Raw genomic sequence first — 9,405 nt, 5'->3', positions numbered from 1 at the left:
TCGTGTGACGTGGCGTGGAATGCACCCTGCCTCTGCATCCGCCTATCGTCAGGTCAGGGCTTTACACGTAGGCGCCCAGGAATCGAACCACTGGTTTCGGTTCAGATGGCAAAATCTTAAAACACAGAGCTATCCTGCCACTACTAATAATGATTGAGTGTTTGTATTTTGATGTCGGCTTCGAAACTTTGACACATCAAGAAAGCAGGCTGGAAACGATATATACAGTATTCTGTTCACATTACAAGAACACAGTCTCATATAAATTTAGAAAATTCTTAACCAATGAACTGGTCTTCAGCAACCCAAGCTTTGACGCAAGAGGCGACTAAAGGGATCGGGTGGTCAAGTTCACTGACTTGGTTGGCATGTCATGACTACCCTAATTACGGAGACGATGCTAATGGTGTCAATTACTCGATTGTCTGGTTCAGACTCGACTTTTTACAGACCGTCGCCAAAAAACAGGGCCATTTCTGAGTGTGGCGTTAGACAGCAAACTCCCTGTCTCTGCAGAGGCGCGCTGTTCTCTGGTCCACCTGCCAAGTACTGGTGTCAAGCATCTAAAACCAGATTCATTTGATACATTAATTCAGTTATTTGTCGTCAACCTGAGCATCACAAAACTCACCCAACAGGTTAAAATACCCTACGATGACGTCATTCGTACATTATCGACCTATTTCCCGGAACTACGCCGCGTGACTGGAGTCTATATTTAGATACAGATCGTCGTTGGGGATTTCCCACGGAGAAGATTTTCACTGGATATTGATGATTCGATGAGATCTGATCTTCAAGGCAAGTTTTCTTATATATCAGTACATTTACTTCTTAATACTTAAGGATAAATTAATAGAAACTGTAAGTAGTTCAGTCTGTAATCTGTTGATGGTTTGTGATGTGATGGCTGGAGGTAGATGTCAAAATGAAAGTACGTAACGTCTGGGATGTGTTGATAGATAGCGTACTTCCATACATACTCACAAACAGACAGACGGACAGGCAGACAGGCAGACAGACAGATACACACAAACGCCCACGTACGCACGCACACACACACACACAGAGTGGTGGTGTACAATGTGCGAAGACAATTTCTGGTGCCTCCGCCGTCATAAACAAACGCACACGCACGCGAGCACGCAGACACGCATACATACACTCACATTTATTAATCTTTTTCCGTCATGTATTACTAGCGTCTGTGTAAAGCTGTTCTGCTAAACTTTGCTTTCGTTCAGCATTGAGCATGTCAATTTCTGTTCGGAAGTTTTACATACTGCAGCCTTTCTCTCCTTTACGGACTGGACCGACTCATTTAATTTGTCCGGATTAGACATCTTTTGTCCATTACCGTAGACACGATGAGTTACCTCCCTTTGTTACAGGCAACCAACATCTTAAATTGTTTATTCATTTGTTTGTTTGTTTATTTATTTATTTTTACAGTTGATTTACTCTGTAATCCGTCCGGATTATAAAACGTGCTGTAATGATAAATTAAGAACAATTTTGCCGGGAGTCAGAGAGTATAGTCCGGATTACGGAAAAAGACCGATTCAACATTATCCGGACTGGACAGACACCACTGTATTTATCTTTAATAAACATCACATATACATACGCTATGCTTTCCCTGATCATGATTATTTGTACCAAAATAATGGTAGGAGATGCCTGATGGGATCGGGTGGGCAGTCTCGCTGTCGTGGTTGACACATGTCATCGTATCCCATTTGCACAGATCGATGGTCATGCTCCTTATCACTGGATTGTCTGGTCTATTTTCCGGCTACCGCCCTATAGCTACGCGACAGCCTTGGTAGTGTCACATTCATCAGTAATCCAGCTATATACATGTGTTATATCAGCATGTAAACAAAAAAGTCCGGACGAGACAGTGCAGTGACTGACATCAAGAGCATCGATTTGGGAACGTTGGGATACGATGAGACGCATCAAACAGGTGTTCCGATGGTCGCTGGTTTCAAACACGGGGTGGGAGAGGGGTGGTAGCTAAGTGGCTAGAGTGTTCCCTTCCCCACATCGAAAACACTGATTCGATTCCCTACATGGGTACAATATGTGAAGTCCATTCCTGGTGCTCCCGGCCGCGATACTGCTGGAATATGGCTAGAGCGACATAGAACTATACTCACTCACCACTCACTAGAAAACGTAGCACATGTGAGACACGGAAGCTGATGATCAATAAGCAATAATCAGTGCGAGGAACTCTCACTCGGATCTTACTAAATCATACTTAACTAATTATTTAACTTTATTTCAGAGGTATAACTGGTTGTGAAGAGGATGATTTATGATCAAAACGCCTTCATCATGAATCTCCTGATGAACCGCATCATGCGTAACAACGTCCGCAACGGCGTTGACAGAGATGACGTCATCAGTGACGTCATTGAAAAAGATGACGATTCCGACGTAGAAATGGAAGACCTCGATATTAAACGGGAGAGAGATTCCCCCAGAGACTCCGACGCTGGAGGTAAGAAGCGTGCACAGTGTCACCCCAATTAGACGGACACTGCAGATACTGGACACGTCACGCTAATATGTGTACACTGCAAGAAGCGGTTTTTAATCGGCACTATACAGGACCAATGAAAATATGACTAGCCAAGCAGTTCATTGGGATTCATTGGCTATGCTGGTTGGAGGAGCGTTTCATTGATTGATCGATTGATTGACAGACTGATTCATTCATTCATTCATTCATTTATCTATTTATTTATTTATTTATTTATTCATATCGTTTGCTTGTGTGTTTGTTTATTGTGTTGAACGCCACAATCAACTAATGCCAAGCTGTGTCAGTGATGTCATAACGTTCTCCATTGCTTCACACGATTAAAAAACACTTTAAAGCAATTAGAAAAAAAATAACAGTAATTGTCTTGTTGCATTTTTCCAAAACCAAGCAACAGAAATCATACAAAAACTAAGCTGATAGGGAATTGTCTGGTGGGGAATTGCACCTTGAGTAACTACGCCTGGATCAGACAATGCAGTGATCGGCAACATGAGATCGATTTACATATTTGGGATACGATGGTATGTACTTACCAAGACTTGTTATAGCATCAGTGTGTGCAGTACTTTAATGTGCCAGGTGGTCATCAGGGCCTGCAGGCTATAAAACCTACAGGCCCTGAATGGAATCTGCAGGTCCATTTTGTGACACTAATAAAACCCAAACTAGACTAGATTTTATACACAGATTATGTGTCTACAAAATCAGAAAGAAGAAAAATCAGGCCCAGAAAGATGTATTCATTTGTTGAAGACTGGTGTTGACATTCCTATGCGCAAAGCGCTGAAACACCAGGAAGTAAAACTGTAAGTTATCGTAACATGAAAAATCATGGATGATCCCCGACCGTTAACATAGCAGGAGTCAAGCTGAGGAAAAGACAGATCATTTACTGAATGCTTCAAGGGCCTGCACATAGTTGCAACTGCTATCCCGACACATACGATTGGCCTCCGGGCAGGGGATTATTTCGAACACTGAATAGTACATATATGTGAGTGAGTGAGTTTAGTTTTACGTCGCAGTTAGCAATATTCCAGCGATATGGCGACGGTCTGTAAATAATCGAGTCTAGACCAGACAATCCAGTGATCAACAACATGAACATCGATCTGTGCAATTGGGAACCGATGACATGTGTCAACCAAGTCAGCTAGTTTGACCACCCGATCCCGTTAGTCGCCTCTTACGACAAGCATAGTCACCTTTTTATGGCAAGCATGGGTTGCTGAAGGCCTATTCTACCCCGGGACCTTCACGGGTTAGTACATATATGTATATAATTGAGGTCGATATACGTATTGGGGATACGATGATATACATTTACCAACTTATGTAGATAGTATATAGATGTACATAACTGACACGTACCATACCAGCGTACGTTAAAAGGTGCTACCACACGTGAAGATCCGGGGTAGAATAGGCCTTCATCAACCTATGCGTAACACAAACGCGGGTATGCTTGTCGTAAGAGGCGACTAACGGGATCGGGTGGTCAGGCTCGCTGACTTGGTTGACACCTCATGGGTTCCCTGTTGAGCAGATGAATGGTCATGCAATTGATCACTGGATTGTCTGGTACAGACGCGAGTGTTTACAGGCCGCCGCGCATAGCTGGAATATTTCTGAGTGCGGCGTAAAACTAAAGTCACCCACTCACTGAAAGGTGCTACTTATTTTTGCTCTACCTGGAGTTAACAGCGTGTGACTGAGTTACAAATGTCTCATCCTGTCTCAGTGGGCTTGTTTTCTAAAATCTGCATCTGTCAGTGCAAGTGCACGTGAACACCTCACACGATCACACGCACTCTCAAACCTATTAGTCCATCCCCTTAATCCAAACCGAGTAGGCCCATCATCAAACTCCATTACTTAACACCCTCGTTAATCCATTTTAATCTAGACAATTCTCAACAGGATGGTTTATCTCGGATTAAGGGGTTTTGTTTATGTTTACACGCTGAGATTATTTAGCACCCTCGTTAATCCAGAAACATTATTAACAAGTAACGTTGATGGTACAGCTCGGATTGAGGGGACTTCTGTAAATTTCACGCAGTAATGTGACTCACCCCTTTCATTAATCCATATAAAAGTCTGAATCAGGATAACCACCTTCACAATGACCTGTTATGGTATAGGTCGTTAATGTTCAGGCACTGAGATATATTTCACTGCTGACTTTGATCTCTTGCAGACGCTGCGAAGCCAGTGCAGTAGTCGCATGCCATTCCCGAGCTCTGCGCACGTGCGCTGAAATCGACAACAGCGGCTCAGACATGCTTGTCATCAGCTGATCTCTGAAAGTGACACTGACAAATTTCTTTTACCTTGTGCCATTAGAATGTGTGTAAATAGTCAAAGATATGCATGTACTTCAACTGTAAACAGAATAAAGATATAAGCATGAATATACCACATTCATATAATGTCACCAATGTAGTCACTACATAGATCTATGCTCACCATGTCAATCACTGGATTGTGTGCTTCGAATGTTTTGTATGCCGCCCTCCCGTAGCAGTGAAGTATGTGATGGCGGTGGTAGACAAACAAACAAAAGGCAAAGTTATTTTGGGGCCGAGTTACGGACTCGCAATATTTTCATCTTCATGAACTATGTTAAACAGAAAAGGAGGCTATTCGAAACTGGGAGTGCAGCTTAAAGTCAAAGGTCCGTCCAGGTTAGCAGGGCTCACATGCGACATTCTGGCTTGTTTATTTCACCTGTCTTCAGCAACAGGTCACAGGTCACAAATGGAACGTGAGTGTGAAGTGTTTCTGTGCGTGCGTGCGCCCGTGTGTGTGCGTGCGCGTGCGCGTGCGCCCGTGTGTGTGTGTGTGTGTGTGTGTGTGTGTGTGTGTGTGTTGTTCAACGTCGATCTCAGCAGTATTCCAGCTCGTGTGACCAACACTATGAGCAGAAGAAGTACGGAAGCACTGTACAGGGATGGATACGAAGAAGAGGAAAAGTGTACTGAGTGAGTGAGTTTGGTTTTACGCCGCACTCAGCAATATTCAAGCTATATGACGTCGGTCTGTAAACAGTCGAGGCTGGACCAGACAATCCAGTGATCAGCAGCATGGGCGTCGATCTGCGCCCGTGGGAACCGAAGACATGTGTCACCCAAGTCAGCGAACATGGCCGTCCGGTCCCGTCAGTCGTCTCTTGCGTATATTTGTTGTTTATCGACGCACTTGTCTATATTCCAGGTATATAACGGCGGTCTGTAGATAATCGAATCAAGACCAGACAAAGCAGTGATCAACATAATTAGAGTCAATCTACGCTGCAGGGAAACGATGACATGTGTCAGTCAAGTGAACGAGCCTGATCACCCAATTCCATTGGTCGCCTCTAACGACAAACATGGGTTGCTGAGGATCCATTCGGTCGGCACGTGGTTGTAGGTGACATTTGAAGGAACATGGAGCTCTAAACGGAAACATAAAAAACACATGATGATAAATACATAATGAACATAATGAACCCATGTTTGTTTTATCAAAATGAATGTTTTAGCCGAATGCCACATGGAATTCTTACATTGTTGTGCATTTTTGTCAATTGTTCTATTAAATATCAGTTGGTTACCATAAAAAACGTGCATGCAAGGTGCAGATCAGTTTTCCTGGAAACCTATGATTGTCGCATCGATTCTCTTTCACGGTTTCCAGCTTCATACCCATCCTCAAATGTTTTTTTTTTCTAAAATAACGGGATCACGTGGTCTCGCTGACACATGTCACCGTATCCCGATGCTCGTGCAGTTGATCACTGTCTGGTCCAGACTGTTATTTACAGACAACCGCCATAGAGTTGGGATATTGCTGAGTGTGGAGTTAAACAGCAAACCAACCAACCACCAAAATAGTGCATCACTTCGGGATTTCCATCCAAATAACTCTGGACACATGTTCGTTAACAGGAATACTATTTCAGTGAAAACATTACCCATATGTATGGTTGTGTATGGAACTGCTTGAAACCTCACAACTAAAGACTGAATCAATACCAGTGAGCAATCCTGAAAAACAATGATTAGCGTTTTTTCAGATTTTCCTGTTCAGGTAGTTAATATACATAAGAATATGTTATAGCAAAGAAATGGCGCTTGGTTTTCTGTTGTTTTTGTTTTATTTAGAAACTGTTCAAATTGCATTTACAAATTTCACATCCAGTGTAAAATGATGCACGTGCTACTTTAAAGTGATGACGTCATGAACATGTGATAATGAGAGATAATCAAACAACGTTTACAGCTCCATCGTCAAGTGTTTCAAAGACTAAAATTAGTAACATGTTATTTGGAATTGGCACTTTCTTAGTAATGTACAGGTTCCACTACTCTTGTTGGGTTTGAGTACAATCCAGGATTAACGTACGTTACATCTGACCACTTTCTACAGTAGTTCCAAATTGTTTGTGTTCGATTTTGGGAAAATGTGATCGATTGCGTTGATTACTTCAATTAATCAGTACATGGTATCGAATACTTGGAGTCAACGCTGTGGGCAGGATCTTTCCATGTTGTGAAAACGCCGAGTATACAGTACTCAACCCTGTGCACATACAAGAACCCACGAATCCGTTGGTATATGACCAGATGGTGGCCACACGAATATGTGCAAACACCCAGTACAGCAACGTGCAGTAAACTCGGACAAAAGTGTTGTGATTGTGTCCCAGTCAACACAGCCGCGAATGGGTAGCTTGTTAGGATGAGAAAACCACAATAAACTCGATACGCCTAGAGTCGTATACTCCCAAGCGATTTGAAACTGATGAGACTGACATTAAAGACCGAAGGGAAAAATATCAGCGCCTTGACCAAGTACGTGCGCTATATAAATATCCGATAATAACAAAAATAGTCATTATCAGGACAAAACCCATGACCCATCCTGACAAGTCGAATTACGTCAGATTGACCTACCTACATTGAATCATAAATAACGAAACACAATAAGGGGCTAAATATATTTTCAAGTAATTATATATATCAAATTATTTGGTGGGTTATACTTTCAAGTAATTATTTATGCCAAATTATTTGGTGGGTTATATGTTCAACTAATTATTTATATCAAATTATTTGGTGGGTTATATTTTCAAGTAATTATTTATATCAAATTATTTGGTGGGTTATATTTTCAAGTATTTATATATGTCAAATTATTTGGTGGGTTATATTTTCAAGTAATTATTTATATCAAATTATTTGGTGGGTTATATTTTCAAGTAATGTATCAAATTATTTCGTTGGTTAAATTTTCAAGTAATTATTTATATCAAATTATTTGGGGAGTTAGCCAGGTGGTTCGGCTCGGCTCACTGAAGACCTGGGTCCGATTCCTCACATGGGTACAATATGTGAAAGGAATTCGGGTGTCCTCCGTCGTGATATTGCTCGAACATTGCTAAAGGCGGCGTAAAGCTAACTGACTCTCTCTCCCAATATTCTTTAAGGTCAAGCATCTAAATTTATCCAAACATGTGGTAAAACCCGAAATCAGACAAACGTACGGCTTGGTGTCGGGCTGAACAGCAGAGACGTTCGGTCCTTATTGAAAGTCAGTACATTTCCCTGCTATCCACGCATCTTTGATAAGGAGATTACGACATAAACAATATCGGTGTCAGAGCTGTCTTCCTTCACCTTTGATCTCCCCGCCAAGGTAAAAACACCAATAATAGACTCACGAAGTAAAATTGACAGGGCAAGTTTAATGTTTAATTAAGATGTTTGACTTATTGAAAGTATAATCTTCTAATCAAACAAAATTTGACCTGGGATCGACAGTTTTCACATTTTCAATGATGTAGGGGGTCGGCAAACGAACAAGCAATGATGTAAGCGATAAAGCAGTATGTAAATTATGGAGCGTAAATAAAACGGAATTTGATCGTGTAGAACATTGTAAATATTAACATAGCTAGCAGGTAATCGACTTTCGTTTTAAATCAGCGGAGACTACACGGTAGTGACGCTATTGTAGTGATGAAAGCATTCAGGTATGTTTAGACTGAAGAGTGTGTCATGCCGGGGACTAATTATATGTGAGGTCGTGTTGGTCTAGGTCATTTATGTACCGCCGCTGTGAGTGTGGTCAAAGTGTATCTATAGGACATAATAGTGTGGACATGACATGACAGTTCCATAACGTGCATTACAGTTTCGGAAAATCGACAGGGTGAAGAGGGCGTGACATGCAAGATCTGGACAGAACAGGAGAGGACATATGTTCATCATGCTGTTCAGGACATATTTGTTAGGACACAGAAGGACATTTTGTTGAAAACAGGAAATGACATGCTGGATCAGGACAAGATAGAACATGTTGGTTTAGGACAGGAGAGGATATGTTGGTTTAGGACAGGAGAGGACATGTTGGTTTAGAACAGGAGAGGACATGTTGGCTCAGGACAGGAGAGGATATGTTGGTTTAGGACAGGTGAGGACATGTTGGCTCAGGACAGGAGAGGATATGTTGGTTTAGGACAGGAGAGGACATGCTGGTTTAGAACAGAAGAAATGTTGTTTCAGAACATAACATGACATACTGGTCCCGGACAGGACAGGACATACAGGTTAGGCGAGGTCATGTTGGTTCCTGTTAGGAGAGGTCGTATTGGTTCAATATAAGAGAGGACATGTTGATTTAGGACACGAGGGGACATGTTGGCGTAGGACAGGACAGGTCATGCTTTAAGTCTCTTACGACAAGCATGCATATATAGGTTACTGAGGGTCAATTCTAACCCTGCGTTTCATGGGTACCCTCCCACGGGAATCGTGTGTTTTCGCTATATGTTGCACAGCTAACTTACAATTGATTTCATTGTT

The 9,405-nt window shown here is 42.0% G+C and overlaps 1 long non-coding RNA gene across 1 annotated transcript; it reads left to right on the top strand.

The window, feature by feature from the left end:
• The first annotated feature begins 703 nt into the window (after positions 1 to 703).
• LOC137260057 (uncharacterized) lies at positions 704 to 4,981 on the top strand. Its single transcript, XR_010954726.1, has 3 exons — positions 704 to 801; positions 2,294 to 2,509; positions 4,755 to 4,981. It is a non-coding gene; the product is annotated as an uncharacterized lncRNA (long non-coding RNA).
• The last annotated feature ends 4,424 nt before the right edge of the window (positions 4,982 to 9,405 follow it).

The sequence above is a fragment of the Haliotis asinina genome, chromosome 13, assembly GCF_037392515.1.
Source record: "Haliotis asinina isolate JCU_RB_2024 chromosome 13, JCU_Hal_asi_v2, whole genome shotgun sequence".
NCBI classification, from domain to species: Eukaryota; Metazoa; Mollusca; class Gastropoda; order Lepetellida; family Haliotidae; genus Haliotis; species Haliotis asinina.
Note: the sequence above shows the minus strand (reverse complement) of the source record. Positions and strands in the feature narration are given on the sequence as shown.